At 40.4% G+C, this 27,624-nt stretch overlaps 1 protein-coding gene across 4 annotated transcripts in view; it reads left to right on the plus strand.

Moving 5' to 3' along the window:
* PACRG (parkin coregulated) overlaps positions 1-27,624 on the plus strand; it is a 499,665-nt gene that overhangs the window by 229,708 nt on the left and 242,333 nt on the right. The gene's annotated exons all lie outside the window — the stretch shown is intronic.

A 27,624-nucleotide genomic window follows, 5' to 3' on the forward strand; every position in this document is an offset into this window, starting at 1 on the left:
ACTTTCCACCCAGAAAGTGTTTTGAACTTGTTAACCGGTGTAAATTTTGGTTATCTAGAAAATGTTCACCTTGTTCCATATGCTTTCTGTCCATGCTCTAGATGTAACATGGCTCAATTTTAGAAAAATGGGGCTAAATTCTGCTGACTTAAGGGGAAAAGCTCAGTGGCAGAAAACAAATTGTGCACCAAATTATCTAGCCTGAGTATGTGATGACTTGATGCATAAGACGGGAGGAGGAGGGGACTCATTCCTACTTTGGAAATGGGAGATCATGAACTACAAGGGTTGGGGGCATGGAACTCATACAAATCAGCTCATATCTTACCTCGAATAGTCCTCCATTGATCCTTAGCTGCTCTCCCCCTACTGCAGCTACAGAGGCTATAATCACTAAAGTGACCCCTGGACAACTTCTGTCAGGGAGAAGGCAAAGTATAGACTCTTGTACCTGGTGAGAGGGTTCAGGGGGATCTCATAGGGGTTTTCTGCTATCCTCTGCACTATCACATACACACACTCTTGCCAGAAGAGGATTTTTTGGTGATAGGTGCCATCTCCATACTCCTGACATTTGTTTTAGAGCTCTTATCAGTTAAGGACACTTCTTAAGTCACACAACCCATTCAGTCTCTTTCCAGCTGTCAGTCTGGAGTGGCTCATGACCGAGAATGCCTATCTCAGGGAAGACTGTCAAAAGCAGGGCAGACACCCCAAATTGGTGGTATGGTCTATAATTAAATTTTATCAACCCAGTACCAAATGTGAACTCCCAAAGTACTTAGCTAATCGTGTAATGGAGGTACAGACAGTGCTCTTAGCCCTGGTCTACACTACAGGGTTAGGTCGAATTTAGCTGCATTAGGTCGATTTTATACTGAATGCATCTACACAAGCAACCCCATTCCATCGACCTAAAGGGCTCTTAACATCGACTTCTGTACTCCTCCCTGGCGAGGGGAGTAGCACTAAAATCGACCTTGCTGGGTCGAATTTGGGATAGTGCAGACACAAATTGACGTTATTGGCCTCCAGAAGCTATCCCAGAGTGCTCCAATATGACTGCTCTGGACAGCACTTTCAACTCTGATGCACTAGCCAGGTACACAGGAAAAGCCCCAGGAAATTTTGAATTTCATTTCCTGTGTGGTCAGCATTGCGAGCTCAGCAGCACAGGTAACCATGCAGTTCCCCCAGAATCGCAAATGAGCTCCAGTATGGAGCAAACGGGAGACACTGGATCTGATTGCTGTATGGGGAGAAGAATCTGTTCAGGCAGAACTCCAATCAAAAAGAAGAAATGCTAATATATGTGCCAAAATCGCACAGGGCATGATAGACAGAGGCTACAACAGGGACACACAGCAGTGCCGCGTGAAAGTCAAGGAGCTCAAGCAAGCCTACCAAAAGACAAAGGAGGCAAACAGTCGCTCTGGGTCAGAGCCCCATACATGCTGCTTCTATGATCAGCTGCATGGCATTCTAGGAGGGACCCTTCCACTACCCCACCACTGTCCGTGGAAGGGTAGTGGGGGAGTCTCACACAACATGGAGGAGGATTTTGTGGATGAGAAAGAGGAGGAGGAGGAGAATGCGCAGCAGGTAAGCGGTGAATCCGTTCTCCCTGGCAGCCAGGACCTTTTCATCACCCTCCCAAGCCAACACCCTCCCAAGGCGGGATCCCCGACCCTGAAGGCTGAGAAGGCACCTCTGGTGAGTGCATATTTGTAACTACACTACAGGGTTTAAAAGCAATAGTGTTTAATGTTTGATTTGTCCTGAAGACTTGGGATACATTCGCAGCAAGTACAGCTACTGGAAAAGTGTGTTAACGTGTCTGAGGATGGAGCGGGAATCCTCCAGGGACATCTCCATGAAGCTCTCCTGGAGATACTCTGAAAGCCTTTGCAGAAGGTTTCTGGGGAGGGCTGCCTTATTTCGTCCTCCATGGTAGGACACTTTACCACGCCAAGCCTAGTAGCAAGTCGTCTGGAATCATTGCAGCACAAAGCATGGCAGCAAATGGTCCTGGTTTTGGTCACATTCAAGCAACATTCGGTCTATATCTTTCTCTGTTAGCCTCAAGAGAGTGATATCATTCATGGTCACATGGTTGAAATAGGGGAATTTTTGTAAGGGAACAGTAAAAGGACCCCATTCAAGCTGGGCTGTTTGCACTTGGCTAAAAGGGATCATCCCTGAAAATAGCCATGTGGTGGGGGGAGGGGTGAAGGGATCATCCCAAATAGCCACGCAGAGGGGTGGGGGAAGGTGTGTGCTGCACATCCACCTAAAAACCGCAGTCCATCCTTTTAAATGGCAAACCCAACCAGCATTGCTTGCTATGGGAAAGTAGGGCACTGCAGCTTGAAAACATTCCCACATGATATGAAGGCATTAGAAGCCAAACACGTGTACCCTTTGGCTTACCATGCCTGCCTAGAAACCATATTCTGTTGCCCAGCCATGTGTGATGTGTCGCCATACTGGCAGGTGCTCAATATAAAAGGCAAAATGTGGCCTTGTACCTAAAGCACATATTCTTTCTGCTGTGAATTGCTTGATTCACTGTGAAAGAGTCTCCTTTTTGTTCTCAAAAATGTATGATCTTAACTTTTACTCTTACTTTTTATCCCCTGCAGGTGCAAATGTTTCTATGCTCCCCTATCATCTCCGTCCCTGAGGTTATCGCAGATTAGAAGGCAAAAAAAAAATGGACTCGCGATGACATGTTTTCCGAACTCGTGCAGTCCTCCCGCACTGTTAGGGCACAGCTGAATGCATGGAGGCATTCAGTGGCAGAGTCCAGGAAAGCATTAAGTGAGCGTGATGAGAAGAGGCAGGATGCAATGCTGAGGCTAATGAGGGAGCAAACGGACATGCTCAGGCGTCTCGTGGAGCTGCAGGAAAGCCAACAAGGCCGCCACTGCATCCACTGTCCAACAGCCTGCCCTCCTGCCCAAGTTCCATGTCCTCCTCACCCAGATGCCCAAGAACGCGGGGGTGGGTGGGGTGGGGGAGGCTCTGGGCACCCAGCCACTCCACTCCAGAGGATGGCCCAAGGAACAGAAGGCTGCCATTCAAACAGCTTTGATTTGTAGTGTGGCTACAATAAGCAATGTGCCCTTGTCCTTCCCTTCTCCCCTCCTCCCCCACCACACCCGGGCTACCTTATCAGTTATCTCCTTTTTTTTAATTAATAAAGAAAGAATGCATGGTTTCAAAACAATACTGACTTTATTTCCTTTGCCAGCTGTGATCAAAGGGGGGAGGGTGGTTGACTTACAGGGGATTAAAATCAACAAAGGGGGTGGGTTTGCATTAAGGAGAAACACACACAACTGTCACACTGTAGCCTGGCCAGTCATGAAACTGGTTTTCAAAGCCTCTCTGATGCGCAGTGTGCCTACCTGTGCTCTTCTAATCTGCCAGGTGTCTGGCTGTTCAAAATTGGCAGCCAGGTGATTTGCCTCAAACTCCCACCCCACCATAAACATCTCCCCCTTACTCTCACAGATATTATGGAACACACAGCAAGCAGTAATAACAATGGGAATATTGGTTGAGCTGAGGTCTAACCTAGTCAGCAAACAGCGCCAGCTTGCTTTTAAACATCCAAAGGCACATTCTACCACCATTCTACACTTGCTCAGCCTATAGTTGAACTGCTCCTTACCACTGTCCAGGCTTCATGAGCCGTGGGAGCAAGGGGTAGGCTGGATCTCCAAGGATAACTATTGGCATTTCAGCATTTCTGGTCTGGGAAGTAAGTCCCTTCTTGCAGCTGCTCAAACTGCCCGGAGTTCCTAAAGATGCGAGCGTCATGCACCTTTCCTGGCCATCCCACGTTGATGTCGGTGAAATGTCCCTTGTGATCCACCAATGCTTGCAGCACCATTGAGAAGTACCCCTTGTGGTTTATGTGCCAGTTGGCAAGGTGGTCCGGTGCCAAGATAGGGATATGTGTTCCGTGTATTGCCCCACCACAGTTAGGGAAACCCATAGCAGCAAAGCCATCCACTATGACCTGTACATTTCCCAGAGTCACTACCCTTGATAGCAGAACGTCAGTGATTGCATTGGCTACATGAATCACAGCAGTCCCCACAGTAGATTTGCCCACTCCAAATTGATTCCTGACTGACTGGTAGCAGTTAGGTGTTGCAAGCTTCCACAGGGCTAAGAGACTTGATTCTCAACTGTCAGGGTAGCTCTCATCTTGGTATTCCTGCGCTTCAGGGTGGGGGAAAGCAACTCACAGAGTTCCAGGAAAGTGGCCTTATGCATGCGAAAGTTTCGCAGCCACTGGGACTCATCCCATACCTACAAGACTATGCGGTCCCACCAGTCTGTGCTTGTTTGCTGGGCCCAGAATCGGCATTCCACTGTATCAACCAGCCCCACTGATGACATGTACCCAAAACCACCCGCAATAATGTTTTTGCCCCATCAGGCATTGGGAGCTTAACCCAGAATTCCAATGGGCAGCGGAGACTGTGGGAACTGTGGGATAGCTTCCCACAGTGCACTGTTCCATGAGTCGATGCTAGCCATGGTAGTGAGGACGCACTCTGCCAACTTAATGCGCTTAGTGGGGACATACACAATGGACTGTATAAAATCAATTTCTAGAAACTGCAGAAAAACCTGAGTGTCTCTGGATTAAGTTTAGAAGTGTGAGCAACAAGAGTGATGTAGTGGTGGGAGTCTGCTATAGACCACCGGACCAGGGGGATGAGGTAGATGAGGCTTTCTTCCGGCAGCTCACGGAAGCTACTAGATCGCATGCCCTGATTCTCATGGGTGACTTTAATTTTCCTGATATCTGCTGGGAGAGCAATACAGCAGTGCATAGACAATCCAGGAAGTTTTTGGAAAGCATAGGGGACAATTTCCTGGTGCAAGTGCTAGAGGAGCCAACTAGGGGGGGCGCTTTTCTTGACCTGCTGCTCACAAACCGGGTAGAATTAGTGGGGGAAGCAAAAGTGGATGGGAATCTGGGAGGCAGTGACCATGAGTTGGTTGAGTTCAGGATCCTGACCCAGGGAAGAAAGGTAAGCAGCAGGATACGGACCCTGGACTTCAGGAAAGCAGACTTCGACTCCCTTAGGGAACGGATGGCCAGGATCCCCTGGGGGACTAACATGAAGGGGAAAGGAGTCCAGGAGAGCTGGCTGTATTTCAAGGAATCCCTGTTGAGGTTACAGGGACAAACCATCCCGATGAGTCGAAAGAATAGTAAATATGGCAGGCGACCAGCTTGGCTTAATGGTGAAATCCTAGCGGATCTTAAACATAAAAAAGAAGCTTACAAGAAGTGGAAGGTTGGACATATGACCAGGGAAGAGTATAAAAATATTGCTCGGGCATGTAGGAATGATATCAGGAGGGCCAAATCGCACCTGGAGCTGCAGCTAGCAAGAGATGTTAAGAGTAACAAGAAGGGTTTCTTCAGGTATGTTGGCAACAAGAAGAAAGCCAAGGAAAGTGTGGGCCCCTTACTAAATGAGGGAGGCAACCTAGTGACAGAGGATGTGGAAAAAGCTAATGTACTCAATGCTTTTTTTGCCTCTGTCTTCACTAACAAGGTCAGCTCCCAGACTGCTGCGCTGGGCATCACAAAATGGGGAAGAGATGGCCAGCCCTCTGTGGAGATAGAGGTGGTTAGGGACTATTTAGAAAAGCTGGACGTGCACAAGTCCATGGGGCCGGACGAGTTGCATCCGAGAGTGCTGAAGGAATTGGCGGCTGTGATTGCAGAGCCATTGGCCATTATCTTTGAAAACTCGTGGCGAACCGGGGAAGTCCCGGATGACTGGAAAAAGGCTAATGTAGTGCCAATCTTTAAAAAAGGAAAGAAGGAGGATCCTGGGAACTACAGGCCAGTCAGCCTCACCTCAGTCCCTGGAAAAATCATCGAGCAGGTCCTCAAAGAATCAATCCTGAAGCACTTGCATGAGAGGAAAGTGATCAGGAACAGCCAGCATGGATTCACCAAGGGAAGGTCATGCCTGACTAATCTAATCGCCTTTTATGATGAGATTACTGGTTCTGTGGATGAAGGAAAAGCAGTGGATGTATTGTTTCTTGACTTTAGCAAAGCTTTTGACACGGTCTCCCACAGTATTCTTGTCAGCAAGTTAAGGAAGTATGGGCTGGATGAATGCACTATAAGGTAGGTAGAAAACTGGCTAGATTGTCGGGCTCAACGGGTAGTGATCAATGGCTCCATGTCTAGTTGGCAGCCGGTGTCAAGTGGAGTGCCCCAAGGGTCGGTCCTGGGGCTGGTTTTATTCAATATCTTCATAAATGATCTGGAGGATGGTGTGGATTGCACTCTCAGCAAATTTGCGGATGATACTAAACTGGGAGGAGTGGTAGATACGCTGGAGGGGAGGGATAGGAGACAGAAGGACCTAGACAAATTGGAGGATTGGGCCAAAAGAAATCTGATGAGGTTCAATAAGGATAAGTGCAGGGTCCTGCACTTAGGACGGAAGAATCCAATGCACCGCTACAGACTAGGGGCTGAATGGCTAGGCAGCAGTTCTGCGGAAAAGGACCTAGGGGTGACAGTGGACGAGAAGCTGGATATGAGTCAGCAGTGTGCCCTTGTTGCCAAGAAGGCCAATGGCATTTTGGGATGTATAAGTAGGGCCATAGCGAGCAGATCGAGGGATGTGATCGGTCCCCTCTATTCGACATTGGTGAGGCCTCATCTGGAGTACTGTGTCCAGTTTTGGGCCCCACACTACAAGAAGGATGTGGATAAATTGGAGAGAGTCCAGCGAAGGGTAACAAAAATGATTAGGGGACTGGAACACATGACTTATGAGGAGAGGCTGAGGGAGCTGGGATTGTTTAGTCTGCGGAAGAGAAGAATGAGGGGGGATTTGATAGCTGCTTTCAACTACCTGAAAGGGGGTTCCAAAGAGGATGGCTCTAGACTGTTCTCAATGGTAGCAGATGACAGAATGAGGAGTAATGGTCTCAAGTTGCAGTGGGGGAGGTTTAGATTGGATATTAGGAAAAACTTTTTCACTATGAGGGTGGTGAAACACTGGAATGCGTTACCTAGGGAGGTGGTAGAATCTCCTTCCTTAGAGGTTTTTAAGGTCAGGCTTGACAAAGCCCTGGCTGGGATGATTTAACTGGGAATGGGTCCTGCTTCGAGCAGGGGGTTGGACTAGATGACCTTCTGGGGTCCCTTCCAACCCTAATATTCTATGATTCTATGAAAAACGACTTCTATAAAATCGACCTAATTTCATATTGTAGACACCCCCTCAAACATTCAAGACTATCTTACCACCCAGGCAAGGTGGACTATATTGATAAATGGTCACTTTCACCAAAGATCACAAATATTCCAGGTTTCTCCTAGGCCCAAGAGACCAGTCACTCACCCAGGTCGAGTTTCATCTTAGATGTCACACCAAACACAGCCAATTCTATAGTAAACTAGCTAAAGGTTTATTAGCTAAGACAAATAAATGACAGTTATTGAGAGTTTAAAGCAGGTTAAGTACATATATAGGTGAGTCACAGTCTTTAATTCCAAATGGTAGCAGAGATGTAGTAATCTGCCAGTTCCCCAAAAAGTTGCTGAAGGCTACTCAGAATAACTCTGGGGATCTCCGTCTTCTTGTTCAGTTATTCTGCCCTGTTAGAATCCAAACAGTCCAGATATGAAGATTTTTTCCCCTTGAGTCCATCCTCACAGCTTTTCACAGAAAACAAGATGACAGGAGAGAAGCACTGTGTCCCTGACCAAGGAGGACTGGGGAGCACCCAGCAGTGAGTGAACCTTACTAGCTGACTGTAAGGACTTTGTGGGGCTAGGCTCCTGTGCTCCTCTGCCCAGAGGGACCTGAGGCTGCAGCAGGATGCAACACTGCAAAAGGTCCACAAAGGGATGCTACTCTAGGCAAGCCACCAGAGATTATTTGGACAATAGGGGCCATGCCCCAAACTCAAGGGACATAGTCCAGGGCAGCAGACTTAGACTTTCTGCTGTGAGGACCCTGCTCGTATTGATTCCCCAGGGCCTGGGCTAGGACCTGGTGGAGAGGGAGGGCACCCCTTAACACACTTCCTTAAGGGCTGAGGCCAGAAGATTCCTGGCCAAAGGCCAGGAACCAGGCACCTGTGCCAGTCAGTCAGAGAAGCAAGGGGCCGGAAGTCAGGTGTGCTAACTGCTAGGTTGCCCAGCCTTCCATACACCCTATCACATTCAAAAAGTGTAAACCAACACCTAGTGGCTGCTTATAGTGATGGGTTGAATGTAGTATGGGAAATTTGTTCTCATTTGTTCTAGACTTACTGTAAGTTTAAGTCAATGTCTTCTGTAATCTATTTCAAAGATTCTAAATTAAACTGAACATTTAATGCCTGTACCCTGTGTGTTTACTTTTTATATTGAAGTATTATATATTAACACCTTATATTAGCAATATTGTTAGATCTTTCTATGGTTATTTTAGGAACATGTCAAGGAGATCAAACATGAGATCAAATTTTCATCAAATATGTGCCAAGAAGCTAATATGGACTATTTTATAACTACCAGAATAGATCACCACAGAGTCCTATATGCATATGTACTAGCATCCTTCTTACCAGTAATTGAATGCTTTGATAGGTATTACTTACTATGACATCTATAGGGGAAGGTACTACAACCAAAAGATTTCAATACTATAATACTTTATAAACTTTTGCTGTCTAAATGTATTGTAGAATACATTATAACACTTTATTAACAATTGAGGTGTGTGTGTGGGGGGGGAGGTAATTGAACCTGTTTCAGAAGTTATCATTGCCTCTTGTATGTTCATAGCCATATAAATAAATTATATAATTTAAGGTATAAACCTTGGTTTCTGTGGAGGAAGGCCTTTGGAAAGAATAAAGAGTTTGGCTTTAAGGTTTGGAATCTTCCTATAGGAGACAGAGACAGAGATTTGTAAGCATGTTATAAATGCCCAAGGATAAATGTAAGAGAGCCAGGCTGTGAGTCTGAAGCGACAATCCTTGAATTAGATAGGCGAAGAGAACAAATGCTGAAATGTAAGATCTAAATACTATCGATTATTTATTTATTTATTTATTTATTTCTAATGTGTTGTGTCCATGATGGTCTCTGAGCTGTACAAAGATTAAAATAAAGACAGTCCCTGCCCCGAAGATCGTATGTGTAACACAATCTAAAAAAGACACACATGCTAAAAAATGAACTAGCAAACCAGAGCAAATGGTAGTCTTGAACCTTACTTTTTTCCTCATATATGATTGTATCTTCTCCTTCTGTGTCCCCATTTGTTCTCTCCCCTCTGCTTCTATTCCATGCTCCACTTCATTTGCTCTGGAATCACCTCCGTGCACCACTGTTGTGCCTCACGACCATACACCCTCTCCGTCTGCCTTCCTCAGATCCATCCTAAATTTCAAGATGAGGGAGCCCATCTTTCAATCGGTACATATTTTTTAAAAGTACTGCTAGATGTTATCATTAACATATAATTTATTGTATTTCACAAAAATGATTCTTTTAAACTTCACTGCTTCCAGGAGTTGATTAACTCCCTGATCAGTGCTGAACATAATTTTGGCTTTACATGTTGATAACTTTTGCTTTTTGGATGCTAAAGTAACTCTGAAGAACCATTGGTATTATAGACTGAAAAGCTATATCCAGATGTATCCAGAACACAAGTGGAAATGCAAGGTGCCAGTGTTGAGATCAGTTAATTCTCTCTAGTATTCCATTCCGAAGAAGAGTTACTACCAGAGCATGTTTAATAAAGTTCTGTGAGTCTTGGAGCATCTCTAGTATGTATTCATGATCAGGAGACCCGTTCTATGTGGGTGAGATATGGTTAGATATGCATTACACGGTAAAGTATCAGAGGGGTAGCCGTGTTAGTCTGGGTCTGTAAAAGCGGCAAAGAGTCCTGTGGCACCTTATAGACTAACAGACATATTGGAGCATAAGCTTTCGTGGGTGAATACCCACTTCATCAGATGCATGTAGTGGAAATTTCCAGAGGCAGGTATAAATATGCAAGCAAGAATCAGGCTAGGGATAACAAGGTTAGTTCAATCAGCTCACCATCAGCTCAGGATTAAACAAAGACTGTGAATGGCTAGCCATTGTGGAGAGGTCATGGGGTCAAAATTAAGTGAGCAGTGCTCAGAATACCACTCACTTAATTTTTGTGCAGCCTCTCCATTATGACAGAGGGACTTTGGGGCCACTGAGTGGGCAGTGGGGGCCAATGCTGCTCCTCCTTGCTTCTGCTAGTGGTTCACACTGTATGTAGCATGCATAAAGCTGCAGGCGCCACTTTGTGTGCTCAACACTGTCTTAGTCCTAAAGCATCTGTAGACTTTGATTGAGATCTAGAGAATTATTTAACAGCTTCTAAATGTTAGAGGTGGCGTGGCTGATCTTGCTCATTCAGACCAGATCAGATGGTTTTGAGGTGGAGCTTTTAATTTTGTAGGTTGTTGTAGTGCTACAACTTTTATGCTGAAAGTATTTCCTGAGTAGATATGCGAGCAAATTCTAATCCTAATAATGTTTATTAAAATGCATAACTGTATAGTGTTATTGTCCAGAACCTTGCTCACGGTATAAATGTGGTCTAGTCACATATGCCTGATGAATAAAACTCTCCTGACCTTTAGATGAGACACAGGGCAGCCTGAAGGATTCAAAAGAGATTAAATTGCAGTATTGCAATTTAATTGCCTGAATCTAGAACTTCTGGCTATTGATGGCCAAGGACTTAACATGTTTAGGAGGCACTCTTTTACTTTTCTAGATTCACTCTTTAATGCCAATGTCTAATGAGCATAAAATATATATTCTTGAAGGAGGATCAAGGCTAATGGGCAAGTTGTTGGTAACTTACAAGCTCTGAGAGGCTAGCTCACCAAGTTTATAATAACTTGAGACATAAACCAGTAATCTCCATCACTAATTCCAAGCAGGATGAATGAATATTGTGGGATGCTTAATTATTTCCTGACTTTCATTAATAAAATAGTTACTCCTCCTATGATATGTAATTGTGCTCTGAAATATAGCAGAAATGGAAATGCAAAAGGAAGACAATATTTCATACAGATATTACATCTCTGATATAAAACACTAATTCTCCAGCAATAACAATAAGCCTTAAAATATAAATATTACAAATTAAATATTTTAATACCAGTTGTGCCTGCAATGATAAATTGTATCTTTTAGATTAAATGGATACTATCATCTCCACTGTTTTATAGATTAGCTGGGGGTGGCAGGGGGGTGTGCTGATGCATAATGTGATTAATGTACAGAAACTAATGTGAAGCAGTGAGTTTTTACACACACAAAATACCTGAAACAAACCCAAAAAACCAAGAAAATGAAAAGTTAAACTACTTACCACTGCTTATTGTCTGTTCTTCCATGCATAAGGAAACTCCTTACCATTTCTACAACTACTGTATACTATAGGCCATATACCACAACCTAGCTCTGCCCCCATTTTACCTTTCCACACACATCCTTTTACTCGATTATTCTTTCCTAACACTAATAGTTGTGGATGTTTGGTATAGTCGTTTGTTGTGTTGAAAGAGGGTGGTTTGTTAATGGGTTTGTGTGCAGAAAGATGGTTAAAGGAGGTGATGGACGGATGGCAAGAGAGGACTAGGTCCGGGCATTCAAGATGCAGGATGATCTGGGCTTGGACAAGAGTTTTATTATGGACAGAGAGCAAAGATTGCATCTTGAAGATGTTGAGGAAGAAGCAGCTAGTAGTAGACAGAGCCTAGATGTATGGGTCAAATAAAAGGCGAAATCAAAGAGAAAAGCTGAAATTATTAATTTGAGCAACAGGAAAGATGGTGGTGGTGCTCTCCATTGAGATATAGAAAGTGTATGAAGGGTAGGACATCAGGGGAAAGATCAAGAGCTCAGTTTTCCCCATGTTAGGTTTTAGTTGATGGCTTGACATCCACAAGGAGATGGTCAGAACGACAGCTTATTGCTGGATGGTGAGTTTATAACAGAAATAAATCAGTTAATAATTTTCCCTCCCACCACGAACACCCCCTTTTCCTCTCCTTTCTTCCCAAATAGGCTTATTGGAAATTTGACACTCATAAGCTTCTCTATTTTCTTCTGTTCTTCTATCCATCTCTTCTTTTAACCTTGCCCTATTTATAAATTCATTTGCAAGCCCTGTTAGTTAAAATGACTTTTTAAAATGGCTGATCCAAATGTTTTGATGGCATACAGAACTACTCCATAAAAATACAACTGGACTGACACATCTACTTATCCAAATTGTATAAGAGGTGAAAAATAGTTTGCTGAACACAAAAACATACAGTCAGGAAGACAGCTCATGTTTAAGAGAAATATATTGCAAGTAGATCTGTGGCTTGCTAACTCTGGTCTCTAAACAATAACTTAAACTTTGAGAAGAAAATGAAAATTTGAAAACAGATGGCTTTCAAAAACTATTCAAAAATCCTTTGGACTAATGGGGCATTGTGTCCCTTTTACATGATAGTGGAGTAGATTCCAGTGAAGATCACATGTATGCAAATTATACTTTCTAGATAACCCACATCTGTAAATTAGTTTAAGATGAAAGAGGCTACATATAAGCAATGCTCCATTTTCAGATAGCAAGATCAAAGATGGCTGTAGCAAAGAGTCTGTCAGGCATGTGCTTGAGAGGGCATGTTAACAAAATTGAATCAGATGTACAAGAAGCAAAAATAATCTGTAAATGAATGCCTTTTATTGTGTTTTCAACTTTATATATCTCTAGGGTGAACAGATAGCAAGGGTGAAAAATCAGGACTGGGGGAGGGGGGGGTAATAGGCACCTATATAAGACAAAGCCCCAAATATCGAGACTGTCCCTATAAAATCGGGACATCTGGTCACCCTATATATCTCCTGAAAGCCAATGGAAAGTAAAAATCTATATTGGTGGAATGAAAAGTTGAGCTATACAAGTTAAAAAAAGTTTGCATCTGATTCAGCTCATACAGCTAATGTTAAAATGTAGCAACCAATCTCTATTTGAATTTATTACCTCTGTAGATAAACTGTGTGTGAGAGAGTCTAAATGAAATTCAGAAAGCTAAAACAGGGCCCTTTCCAGAACTCAGTTGGCAGGCAGCTGAAACATGAAGCATGAATTTTTTCATTAAAAATAATGCTTTCATTTTCTCTATCATAATATGCACATTTGAAAGGGTAACTAATGTGTGTTTTTTATTATTTTTACATTTATCTAGTAACAACCTGGTAAGTTATGTCCCAAAGCTTCATGACTTAGAAATATCAAATCTCTAAGAGTCCTACTTTGACTTTTATAAATTATGTATGTGTATTTTTCTCCTGATGAGCTACAGTGTGACAAAATGGGTATGTTTGCTACATATCTTATTAAACAGGGCCAGATTCTGCCACCCTTACTCATATTGAGTGGTACTTTATTACATGAATAGGCTCATTCATTTCAGTGGGACTATTTGTAAAGGAAGGCATTACTCAATATGGAAGGAGTTCTCCTATGCCAATTGTGCATTCAAATTCTGATTTCAAATGCGGGCCTAGACATTCTCTTTCTTGGTAGGATATAGGTTGCAGTGCAAATCCTAATATGTTTTGTATACTTTGAACTGCTTTTTGCTGGGAAGATGCAATTGGTAGCACTGCTATAAAGACCCATTGTGTAACCTGGAGAAATACTATGGTTCTGTAGCTAACAAATACTGAGTGGAATCCCCACTTTGCTACATAAAGCTCATTTTTCATACCATGACTGGCTTTTTTGTAGTTTACTTCTCCCTGAAGCTGTATTGTTGCTTGTTGCTAGCAACTAACTGCTGATGTTATAAATAACTTAGATTGTGTGACTGGGGTGAGGGTTAACTGAAAGAAACTAATGCAATTCTATTTGACAACTATATACTGTTTGTGTAACTATCTAAAAGTATGCCAACTATTTATTTATTTTGCATTATGAATCGAAGAGGAAATATGCAAAAAATTAGACTTGAAATATTTCCTTACCTAGAACATTGTTTCTTTGTTAGATTCATCATCCGAACTGTAGCATTTCTTGTGTACCACAAATATGAAGCATAGGAACTGCCAGCCTAGATCAGATCCAAGGTCCATCCTGTCCTGTCCTGTCTCCAACCGTGGCCAACACCATATGTTACAGAGAAAGGTTAAGGAAACCCCCCAGTATGCAAATGTGGAATAATCTCCCTCCCCCAACCCCATAAAAGTCTCATCCTCACATCTAATAGAGACTGATTTAAACTCTGAAGCATAAGGATTTATCCCAAACTTCCAAAATTTTCTTTCTGTTTTTTTTTTAATCAGAACTGACGACTGTAGCTCTGGATATTCTTGTTGTTCATATAAATATCCAAATCCCTTTTTGAATATTCCTAAATTCATGGCCTCAACAATCCTGTGGCAATTCGTTCTGCAGTCTAATTATGTGTTGTGTGAACAAGAAGTTACTTTTTTAGTTTTGAATTTCCTAACTTTTAATTTCACTGAGTGCCCCCTGGTTCCTTTGAGACAATAAAAGCAGAAGCTCTCAATTTACCTTCTCCATACCATTCATTATTGTATATACTTTTAGTATGCCTCCTCTTACTCATTTCCTGTCTAGACTAAAAATAATCCTAATCTTTTCAATCTGTCTTCATATGAGTTTTTTCCATACCCCAATCATAATAATCCTTGTTACCTGTACCCTTTTTAATTCTACGACATCTTTTTGAGAGGAGGTGACAAGTATTGCACGTAGTATTCCTGATGAGTCTGTACCATTGATTTATATAATGGCATTATGATATTTTCTGTAGTCTCCATTCCACTCCTTATGCATTTTAACATTTAGTTCGCTTATTTGACTACAACTGCACACTGAGAATTGGTCTTTATTGAACTGTACACAATGATGCCCAGTTCCATTTCCTGAATTGATAATGATAAGTTCGCACTGTGCAATGTGCATGAGTAGTTCAGCTTTTCCCCTCCAATGTTCATTACTTTGCATTTGTCAACACTCAGTTTCATCTGCAATTGTGTTGACCTTTCACTATCCCGCTAAAGTTCCTCAGAGTCTTCACTGGACTTGGCAATCCTAAATAACTGTTTCATTTTGCCATCTCATTGCAAACTCTCTTTTCCAGATTATTAATAAATACTAAATAGCACCAGTCTTAGTATGGAACCTTAGGCACCCCACTGTTAACCTTTTCTTATTATGAAATTTGACCATTTATTCTTATTCTTTGTTCTTCTTTTAGCCAGTTTTACACTTCATGAATTATATGCTGCCCTCATAAGGTATATAAGAACCTACCTATAATCTCCTATATTTAATAACTATTTTTAAAAAATTGAATGAGGATCAATTATTAACGTTTAGCTATGTCAATTTGCAGCATGTTTTGGGCTTGATCTATGAACATCTTTTTAGGAGAGGAATGGGCTCTTTTTGACAGTGATGCAAAAGGCTACTGGAACCTGAGACATGTAGAGTATCAAGGCTGCAGTATCTAAACATGTTTCTATTTGCAAGTCTGCAAAGTAGTTTATTTAAAACAACCAAAAACACTTCTTATGAGAGGTTTGCATTTTACACATAATGCCTGTCTTACATAACATTTTTCTAGCTTTACAAAAATAGGAATTTTGCTGTAACTACAAATTCTGTTCAAGTTATACTTTTGAATAGAAAAAAACGGGTGAATATCAAAAACATGTCCTAGAATTTGATTTCCTTCCAATTAGACTACAGTTTTTTTGTACTTTGTATGAAGCATGGGTATTTGAAAATACATAAGTTTTTAAATGTGCCAGTCAGTAAAAATAGAAATCTGTTACATCAAACTATTGTCAGTTGCTACTTCAGGCAATAAAAAAGTGATTTATAACTTGTTAACTTATATTTCATGGATATCCTTTTTGTAATAATGTGTGCAGATCATTGTTTACTGTATAAATCAGCCTTGTCAGAGGAAAGCTCTTTAGTGATTTTTTAAAGTCAAAATAAACTGGTACATTCTGCTGTGTTTGTGAATGGCTGATTTCTTTCTTATAGTTGCATATGAAATAAGAATAACAGAGCATCACTACTTAGGCTGATTTAGGCTTTTTATGAAAATTTTATATTGGGCTTGCAGCCACTAATTATGTCAGTATCTACCAAATATTCTGATAGGGTCTTCTATTCTAATAATTTCCTATTTAAGAGTTACTTCTAAATTATTTGAGTATGTGCTTACATGCTTCAATATCAAAATATTGAACTCAGCCTTATCTGTGATATGCTACTGGTTTAATATAGTTTAAGTGTCTGTTACTACAGGTTTAATATAGTCTGTTTAAGTGTCTGTGTATTTGTTTGAGAGTAAAACTGCATCAATAAACAACTTAACAGGAGCATGGAACTTTATGACCCAAAATAAAACATATAAAACCTATTAAGGAAACCTGAGTACATGTTTGAAAATGGCAGACATTTGAGAAGGAAATTACTTGGCGCTATTGCACAAATAACCAGCTAAATTAGAAGATTAAAATGTATATTACTTAGAGGAAGAATTGTCAAACTCCCAATATGAGATATTCAATAGAAAACAAAGATTAAATTACTTTTCTTGAAATATAAATGAATAGTATATCTTATTACCCTATCCAGTTATAAATTACTATCTTTCCAATTTTCTGACCCTTATAAGCCTCTTCCACTTTAGTGCAAACTGTGATATTTATCTGTGTTATTTGTCTGCACAAAGTAATAGGGCCAAATTCATAGGTCTTTACTCATTTAAAATTCTTACTTAAGTCAGTAAAACTAATCTGAATAAATACCTCGGGATTTTCTTCACAGCAAACTGTTACACTACATACAGAAGACAGAAGGAATGTGTACAACATCAAAGAGATGAAAGGAGATGCACATTGCTAAAAATGGCTTAAATGTTAGCATTGTCAATAGGGAAGAAGACACTTTCTCACCTCTGAAAACATATTCACTGGGGGGAAAAAACTTAGCTGCAGAAGTAGTCAGGACTAGGACCTCCTCAGCCACAAAAGAAGAAAGCTCCCATTTTGTCTTTTACCTTTGAAGCCATTTGTCTCATCGCCAATCTTCTATGTCAAGGAAAAACATGAAATGAAAACTTAGTCCCACTGAAGTCAATGGGAATTTTGCCTTTAACTAACGTGGGGTCAGGATCTCACCCATGTTGTGGAGGTAATCTCCATCCTATACAGTTGGTACGGCATGATGAGGGAGCACTTTGAACCATCTTAATATTTCCTTATTTTTCTGGCAGCATTGTAAAGAATGAGATTATGATAAGGGAACTTCCTTCTCCCGTGAACATAAGGTTGGATGTGTCAATATAAATTCTCTTTCTGACACAAGTAGAAAAGGACACTTTGTAAGATAATTCCTTAATGAGGCAAAGTACCAAATGGAGTAAAATGTGATATCAAGAAAATAATTTTATCAGTACAATAATAGATGTTAAAAAAGACTGATTAATATATTCTTTCATTTAAAACCTTTGTGAGTAAGATGGAAGCAGTAATTGGTAAAGAAGATTTGAAATCACAAAAGAGTTGTAGAGCTGCTGCTGAGGAAACAGCTGGGGCAGTTTTCCTAGGCCTGGGATGTAGGGGTGGGGGCTATGACTGGTATAACTGCATCTGTTGCCCTATGCTTTTGTAGTACAGTCTGTCACTATGCAGCCTCGTAAAGGCTGAGTTCTGGTGGAGGCACTGTGTGACATCATCACACAATATGAGAAGCCTGATCTGCTGACCTGCTTGACACAGGTGGATCTGGTAATAATGGGGAAAAAAATAGGTGGGGAAAATAGATGAGGGGAGAATAAAAATGAGGGCGAGGATTACGGAGAAGAGAGGAAAATACAGATTGGTTAGAGGGAGTAGAAAGAAGAGAAGAAGGAGGCAGCAAGAAGAAACTAAAAACATGCCCAGAAAAATGGGGCCGAGGGGCAAAGAGAAGAGGAGAAACAGAAAATAGGGACATTTAAAACATGAGGGGGAGTAGTGACAAGGAATGGGGAATGAAAAATACTGTGGGACGGCAGAAACAGATGAAGGGGTGAGCCATCAAGGAGTAAGAATGAAGAAGCTGGTGTGGGGCTCTATGAAAAGGAGTCATACGGATCACCTGGGTTCTTGTCTCAGTCATGTAAATCCTGTACTGAAGTACTTAATATGCTGGATACTGGCATAAGAATAAGAAATATAGATATATATTCTTTTTAAAGGAATATTTTGTTTCCATTCTAAGCTATCCTGTTTTTTCCTTTCAGTGAAATGTCAGTGTGTATTTGTTGTACAATGTTAGGGTTATAACTTGTTACTCCTAACATTAGATTGTTCAGTGAAGCAAATGCCTTTACAAGTTGTCAATGCATACATTAAATTCCCTCCACTTTCCCAAGTGAAATGCACAAAAATCTTGTTTGAATTATGCTTAATTACTTTTATTATTTGAATACTTGTTGCTTCTATTTTTATTTCATGAAATATAGTTTCAAAAGTGTATTTGCTAATTTGAGTATATGCTATCCTTAGAATACTGTCTTTGTAAAAGCAAGTAGGTCAGTTGTTCAGATTAGTTGTATGTAATTCTTCAAACTATAATAGGTTCAGACCTGTCTAATCCGTAGATACCTTTGTGTCTGTAATTTATACACTATAAATGCAATCCTGTCCTTTTTAGAACTTCTAAATTGGCCTACATACCTGACATTCACTTGGGTAGCCTGGAGTTATATTACATGCATGAATCAACAAGCTTTCCAAGCCTATACCTGTACCATAGGTATGCACCTAAAGTTTTTTTTCCTTCTTAATGAATTTTAAACTGTCCTTGCCTCTACTGCTTACCATCTACTGCTGCAGTTTTGACACAGACAAGCTGTAGCTCACGAAAGCTCATGCTCAAATAAATTGGTTAGTCTCTAAGGTGCCACAAGTACTCCTTTTCTTTTTGCAAATACAGACTAACACGGCTGTTACTCTGAAAATTGACTCCAGTGTCAGTTTTGCTGCAAGAAACATGCAGAATCTTTGAGGTCCTTTGAGAGCAGCTTCAAAGTTTGAGCTAGGATTTTTATTTCAGTATGATGCTTTTATATTAATACTACAGGGAACAGATTGGGAAGTCAAGAGACAGGGTTAATAAAATAATAAAAAGAAATATTTAGATTAATTCCAGTGTCATTTGAATAGCTTTGTATGTCTAGCATTCTTTACTAAAAAGTTATCTTAAATTTTGGAGAGAGACCTTTTTACCAGACACAGATTTTGTCTTCTCACTGAGCTTTCATAGCACTATTGTAAGTATAGATAAGATAAATTTATCTTTAAAGAAATGGAGAGACAGGGCAGAGGACTGTTGTGAGTTCAGCATCATTAGGGGTCTGTGTGAAAGAAATCTTTATTTACTGAAATCTAATGATACTGGTTTCAGAGTAACAGCCGTGTTAGTCTGTATTCGCAAAAAGAAAAGGAGGACTTGTGGCACCTTAGAGACTAACCAATTTATTTGAGCATAAGCTTTTGTGAGCTACAGCTCACATCCGATGAAGTGAGCTGTAGCTCATGAAAGCTTATGCTCAAATAAATTGGTTAGTCTCTAAGGTGCCACAAGTCCTCCTTTTCTTTTTGCTAATGATACTGGTTACATTTTCAAATAATCTTTGAAACTGTTACGACTCATTGGGGTATAATACATTTATTTAAGGCTACTGAATGGTGTGAGTCGATATCTACTCTGAATAGTGACTATGTTAAAAATGTCATCGCCTTACTCAACAGATTTTTAATGTGTATTCCGAGTCATATCTGTTGACTTCAGTGACCAAAATTAGTTTTTATTTTTGTATTTCTGTAAAACAAACAGACACTGGAGGCTGAGAGGATTCTGTCCTGGGTCACTTATATATAGAATTGTTTGCTAAATTCGAAAAATATGGCCAAATACTGCCTTCAGTTATAGATGTGCATCACCAGTGAAGACAAAGGGGTTGCATATGTGTAACTCCGGGCAGAATTTGGCTTGTAGAATCTTTATTCAGATCTTTCAGATCACAGTTTCCATTTGCATCTCTGACAAGAGGGGTATGATGGTTTGGGGACTCTGTCTATGTAAACCTATGAATTCCAGTTGATTTTATTTATTTTTATTTTATTGATTTTTATTAACTGTATTTCTGACTGTGACCTCCTGTGTGGACTAAAATGTCCATGATATGACAGAAGACAGACCACGTTGACAAATCTGAAACAGGGCCATCAATGGCCATCTACAGTTTAATAGCCTTACCTGCATGGTACAGTGGGGCTACATGCTGAGCAGTTTCATGCAGGTAACAGGCTAAGCCAGTGGTTCTCAACGTTTCCAGACTACTGTATCCCTTTCAGGAGACTTGCGTACCCCCAAGTTTCACCTCACTTAAAAACTACTTGCTTACAAAATCATACATAAAAATACAGAAGTGTCACAGCACACTATGACTGAAAAATTGCTTACTTTCTTGTTTTTACCATATAATTATAAAATAAATCAATTGGAATATAAATATTGTACTTACATTTCAGTGTATATATAGAGAGAGCGGTATAAACAAGTCATTGTCTGTATGAAATTTTAGTTTGTACTGACTTCACTCACGCTTTTTATGTAGCCTGTTGTAAAACTAGGCAAATATCTAGATGCGTTGATGTACTCCCTGGAAGACCTCTGTGTACTCCCAGAAGTACACGTACCCCTGGGTGAGAAGTACACGTACCACTGAGCTAAGCCATTGACTTTTATCAACCCTCTCCAGAGATGCCACTTGAGGGTGGGAAGAATGAGAAATTCTCAGCTTGAGAAGAGAAGCAGGCAGATGTCAGACCCTGCTTTTAAAAGGGACAGGCTCTCTAGCAAGAGGGGGACAGACTGTCAACAGAACAGAAAGATTAAGTAGCAGAAGTGGAGGGCACTGGAGGGGGCAATTTGCATCCAGTCTTTTGTTTGACCTAGAACTGTACATGCCCTATATACCATGTAAAAGAAACATGAGTGCATTTAAGAAGCTCCTTTGCAAAGACTGTGTTTCTTGCTTTAACTCCCATGTGTCTCTGGAGAATTAAACTACACAGTGGAGTGCCTGCAAGGGTGGAGCCCTGGGGGAAATGTGCATAAGCTACTAAAGTGGCCTGAGGAATTGGTTCCTGTCACAGGAGGTTGGACCTTGGGGTCCCACTGCCAAGAAGGGGGGTCAAACCCAGGATCTCTGGATCTGAGTGAACCAGAGTTAGGAGCAGCTACCAGACACTACCCAAACCCAGGGAGCTTAGCAGCTGGTGGGCTTCAAAGGTTTGGGTCTGGTTATTGCAGCCTGATAACCATCCAGACAGGGGGACTCAGCTAAGGCTGTAATGGGGGGGGAAGCAGGAATTTGAATCTATTTCAGACTCCCTGAAGTTATCCGGCAGTCAGTGCCTGATGTGGCGTGGTTTGTAGGAGTATTTTAGAAACTGAACTGTCTGAGGGAAAAGCAGGCCAACCCGTAAGAATCAGAAGCCATGGATTTCTAACTGTCAATCTGGAGAAAGAAATAAAAAACATAAATTTCAATTTGTTACCTTCTTTATGTACAGTAAAATATTGAATAGCTGCTCATTAAATGAGCACCATCCACCTGGTATACTGAATGAGGCAGGGGACCTGTGGAAAAAATAGCATATGGTTGTATAATTAAAAATGCACAAGCAACCTTAATTCTGACATGCCCTAATTATTGAGTACTTGACTTTGCAACCTTAATGTTCTTTTAATGTTGGGGTTTTTTTAATTTTATAATATTTAATTTTGAAGACTGACTATAAGAATCTTAGTTACCTATGCATCTTAAATTGCATACTCTTTTTTTCATTTTTTAAGCAGTGGGGGGAAAATGTTTATAACTTGACATGATATATCATTTTGTGGTTGAGCCTGATAAAACTGATTGATTTTAATAAGACATTATAATGTTCCATCATTACTTGCTGTGGCAATACAGCAAAGAGAAAAATATGTAGTGACTAGCAGTCCTTGGTATAGCATCAAGAAATTACTTTATTGTTTGATACATCTGTTGCTTAAAAGTTATGTGATGGAATTTTTACCATTATTGATAAAACAATGCTCCTGTGATTTGCTCAGGACATGCAGAGGAGTGAACACAGACACAGACATGGAAAGTGGAAAGAGAGCAACTTCATTAAGTGGAAGAGAGCAACTTCATTAAATTTTCATTTTAATGGGAAAGAGTTACTTGGGTCCAGTACAGTATAAAATGGACTCCATGCCAAATAACAAGTATTCAGGATTGGCCCCCTTCAGCCTAACCCTTAGTATTCAGCTCATCTTCAAACCCTTTTGCCCTCCCCTGTGAGGGGGAATAAGGGTACATAGAAAGGTATCTCAATTTGTGAAGATTTAAGATGTCTCTCCACCCTACTGATTAATAAGGTCTACCTGTCATCTTCTGGTTTTCTCATTCATGTTTACTTTCAGGAACTGACCGCTTTTGGCCTCTTGCTTGCACTGGACACCAGTGCAATGAAATTAAAATACTCCACTTATAAATTTACAGCTTTTTAATTGATGTCCATACTTTTTACTAGCCTAAAATTGAGCTTCCAGGATGTTGTGAGAATGGATAAGAAAACCAAGCCCACCAGACACTTTGTCACTCTTGCCTCGAGGAAAATTTCCTTCCTGGTTTCAAAAAGTGGTGATCTGAATGGCCAGACCCACAGCATCTTGGAAATGCAGTTCAAATTATACATTAATTACAGAGCAGGGAGGGAAGGGCAGCAGCCATAGCAGAAGGGCAGCAGCCTAGTCAAGTTGCAGTGGGGGAGGTTTAGATTGGATATTAGGAAAAACTTTTTCACTAAGAGGGTGGTGAAACACTGGAATGCATTACCTAGGGAGGTGGTAGAATCTCCTTCCTTAGAGGTTTTTAAGGTCAGGCTTGACAAAGCCCTGGCTGGGATTATTTAACTGGGAATTGGTCCTGCTTTGAGCAGGGGGTTGGACTAGATGACCTTCTGGGGTCCCTTCCAACCCTGATATTCTATGATTCTATGATTCTATGAATGCTTGCTGCCATGTCTTAAGGGTTTCATATATAGCAAGGAGAAGGGAAGATGGTCTGAGAGACCATCTTCTCTTCCCTTTCCCCCTCACTGCCTAGTCAATGAGCACAGGGTGAGTCAGAGAAAACCCTTCTCCTCCCTTACCTCCACCACCTCCTCAAAACATGATCTCCACATGTGCCGTAGGCAAGGGCAAGGAGGAAGACTACAAAGCAGTTGAGCCTGCCTCTCCTTTTTCTTCCCTCCTCCTCTCAGGACCCCACATGGTCCAGTCAAATATCCCCACTACTGAGATGGGGGTGACATTTATACTTGTCAAATCGTTCCACAGAGGAGCAAAATGGGGTTTTTGTATGTTTAATTAAACTGTTTTTTCCTGAGGTCCAACAAAGGGTAGCTAGTGTGTTGCTATTTATTGATTTATCCCTTGTAAATGTCTTTCTTCTTCTAATCCACAAGCCTTGAGAAAATTTTAGCGGGGTTTACCAAAAGGTTTGGTGAGGTTCAAATGGGCTCTTGGTCCACTTATCTTTTGCTATTCACTGGATGTGGGAAGGAGACTACAACATGTGATCTTTCCTCCTGCTATGACCCCCTCTATTTAAGGGATGACTAGTTCTTTTGAAGAGCAGCCACTACTAAGAGCTGTGAGTAGGTACTAACGTACCCCAAAGTTCCCCATTATCATCTTCAAGGGCCATGTGACTGCCTGCAGATGCACTGTATCTGGCTTTTAAATATATGGAGTACAATGTTTCTTTTTTTTTTAAATGGATTCAGAATTCATGCACATGAATAAATAGATAAATATGTACAATGCACTTTTCCATTTATGAAATAGGTTCAGTGGTATGAAGGGATGTTAAGAAATATATGTGGAATTTTCTTTAGTGAGGATAATTGATTTATACCAGTACTCCCAACCATGATATACATTTATGTTTATAACGATTTGTTTTTATTACCAAAAACAATTAAAAACAAGGACTACATTATTTTAAGCAAACATCTTCATTTTAAATTGATCTATTTTTGTTTTGAGTGTAGCACAGCTGCATTGTAATGTGATCAAGCACAATAAAATCTGCTCTTTTGTTTATGGATGGCAGAACTTTACAATACAGGTAGTGTACAATTATACCTAAAATGTCTTGAAAGTATAGATTAAGTATACAATAAGTCTGTTATTTTTAAACTCTAAGAAGTGTTAACTTTTTCACCTACACTTTCACATATGTTAATAGTCTTAGACTTGGTCATATATCATTTTTATTGTCTGTTTCTCTATTAATCCATCTCTGAACTTTCCATCTGTCTATGAGGTCTACTTATCTGAAATTCCTGTATATGATCATAGTTAAGGCTAAGATTTTGTCATGGATATTTTTAGTAAAAGTCATGGACAGGTCACGGGCAAAAAAGAAAAATTAATGGAAGCCATAACCTCTCCCTGACTTTTACTAAAAATATCTGGGACAAAATGGGGATATACGGGTCCCCACACCACCTGAAGCAGAGTAGCTGCGCAAGGGTTAGGAGCTGTCTGCAGCAGCTCGGGGCTGTGGCGTACCCCTGCCGCCTGCAGCTCTGGGGCTCCTCTCCACTGCCCTCAGGGGCTGTGAGCTGTGGGATCTTCCGCCGCCCGTGGGGGCCGGGAGCTGCAGGGTTCCCCTGCCACTGGCAGCTGTGGGGGCCCCCACCACTCACAGCGGCTGGGAGCTCAGGGATTTCCCCATTGCCCGTGGGGGCCAGGAGCTCGTGGGTTCCCCCGCCACCCACAGTGGCTAGTAGCTGCAGTGTACCTCGCTGGGGTACCCCCGCCGCCTGTAGCAGCTTGGAGCTCCAGGGGTCTCTAGAGGCAGTGGGGGTTCCCTGCAGTTCCCAACCACTGCAGGCTGAAGTCACAGAGGGCACTGGAAGTCACAGATTCCATGACTTCTGCAACCTCCCTGACTAAATCTTAGCCTTAATCATAGTATGGATGTTTTTTGACATGAAGGCCCATGGAGACTAATTATAAATCAGTGATCTTCTGGAAGATGGAACAAATCTTCTTCACTCTTTCATCTTCAGCTCAACTCAGTCCAGGATCAGATATGATTATTGTGGGTTAGAATTTACATTAGACATCTCACGGGATAAGCGTGTAAAGACAGTCCAGGGAATCTTCTAAAAACAAGTACAGTGTTAAAATTAAAGTGTGGACTTAAGCAAAGACTGTCATAATAAGGAAAACACTCAAATACATTTTTTTATAAACCAAAACCTCCATTTAGCTTTAACTAGTAACAGTTTCATTCATATATGGTCAGTTTCATGTATGCTTAGTGTGCTTAGAACACAAGGATAAGTATATGCAAAGAGAAATATATGATATGTTCTCAGTGTAATGGGCAAATATATTGTAAAACTAAACCTGAGCATGACTGGAAAATGGTGTGAGTGGAAATCTGAATTCATTAAAACATTCTGTGTTTGATCCAACCAAAATAAACTGAAACATTCTGAGTTTTGGAAGTAGAAATAGATGGAGCTATGTAGGTGCATGGGGACACTGATGAAACAATGCAACTTTAGAGGAAACCTCTGTTTTAGTTGCCTATGGGAGAATAAAAGGCTTTTTTGGTTGTAGATGATCAACTTTTCAAAATTATCTGTAGGTGTCAATGGAAGAACGTTCATATGTTGGAGAAATAAATCAATAGTTATTTGTTACAAACCTGCAAGCCCTCCACACTTGGAACGAGTTATAACTAACTTTACTGGAATAACAATTAATGTTAAATTCATCCTGGAAAATAACAAGGAGGAGTAAACTACCCTGCTAAAATTGGTTCGCACATAGACTTGTGCAGGATCGAGACAGAGCTGTACCTAAAAGAGAGCCTTCACCTACAACTTTAATCCAGAAACTGACCACTCTTCTCTGGAGCTGGAATTTTTCTCACAAGTAATTGTTTTCTTGGCAGTACATAGCATTACTGCAAAATACTTAGTATGTAGTGACTATAACTTATATAGAGGTAATAGAAAATGATTAACTGGTTATTCTATGCATTTACAGTGACTAGCATTTTTTTATATGAATCAAGAAAGTTCCACCCAAAATGTTTTGTTTGGAGCAGGCAACTGGTAGTTGTTGTAAATGTTTTATTTTTCACCCCTTTAGTAAATGGATGTGTAGATATTTAAAGAACTTTGTGATTGACTATATCTGAACCTGAATCTGAACATCTCAGGTTCACTTAACCCTAGAAAATATTTTCATCTGGTACAAAACATCCTCATTGTACTGAAACTCTCTCCACTGAATTTTTCCTGAACCTCCATTAGATATTATTTTTGCACATTGTTACAAGGAATATGAGATGCCCTAGACTTATCTTTTGCACTGACAAGTCATCCCCCTTCCCTTCTCAGAGAGTCAGCACTGATGTATGGAGTAGCAATATTGCCGCAGATAAGATCTGTGGTCATCTAATTCTTAATCTAAACATGGTTAATAAATACTGTTTTTAGATCAGGACTTTGCAAATTGCACTTGTGATTAATATTTTTCTGTATATGGAGATTCTGGTATTAGCCTGACTTACAAAATTTCCATCAAGATCAGAATACCATATAAGTAGAAGGTGGGAATGGTTTGAAAGATGTCACTAAAAGTATCTTTGAATCAATGAGAATTTAGAATAAGGGGAGAATTTAGAATAAGGGAATAATTAAGAACAGAAATTAAACTAAATCAAAGTGTGGTAGCATTTATAATTTAAATATAAAAATTTAGGCACCTTGTACTAGATAAACATCAAGGTTTGCTGCCAGTTGTCCCATTAGTTAAGCAATATAGTAGTTTCTTATTCACAGTCACAGGTTTTATAATAACCAAACTAGGTGCATACTGTTCAAAGGTTGAAAGTTTTATAACACTGCATTATATTTTCTTTGATATTTGCAATTCTGGAATTATTCCCTTAAAACAACCAGATTTTTCAGGAAAAAGGATTCAGTAAATCAGAAATTAATTTTTCCCCTTTGTTATATATAATAGATAATTATCAGAGCTATAATCCATTAATTATTTTGGATTAAATTCTTTTAAAAAGTGGTCTGTTAGAAAATTTGATACCATTTTATTTTAAGCGTCCATTAACTAATGCTAAATTACAGAGTAACGCCTCTGGAAGTACATGTGACATCCATATGAATACCTAATGAACTCATTATAATCTGTGCTACTATGAACACCAAATCAATTTATAATGATAGTACACTTAAAATAAAGTACTACTGAAATTTTATGTTCTCATCAATTTTAAGAATGAGATGTGAAAATAGTTCAGTGGAACAATTGTTGGAATTGCCTGTGTAAGAGAGTAGAAGCCTGAAACTGTGTCATAGCA

Source organism: Lepidochelys olivacea (genome assembly GCF_965140295.1).
Source record: "Lepidochelys olivacea isolate rLepOli2 genome assembly, chromosome: 3".
NCBI classification, from domain to species: domain Eukaryota; kingdom Metazoa; phylum Chordata; order Testudines; family Cheloniidae; genus Lepidochelys; species Lepidochelys olivacea.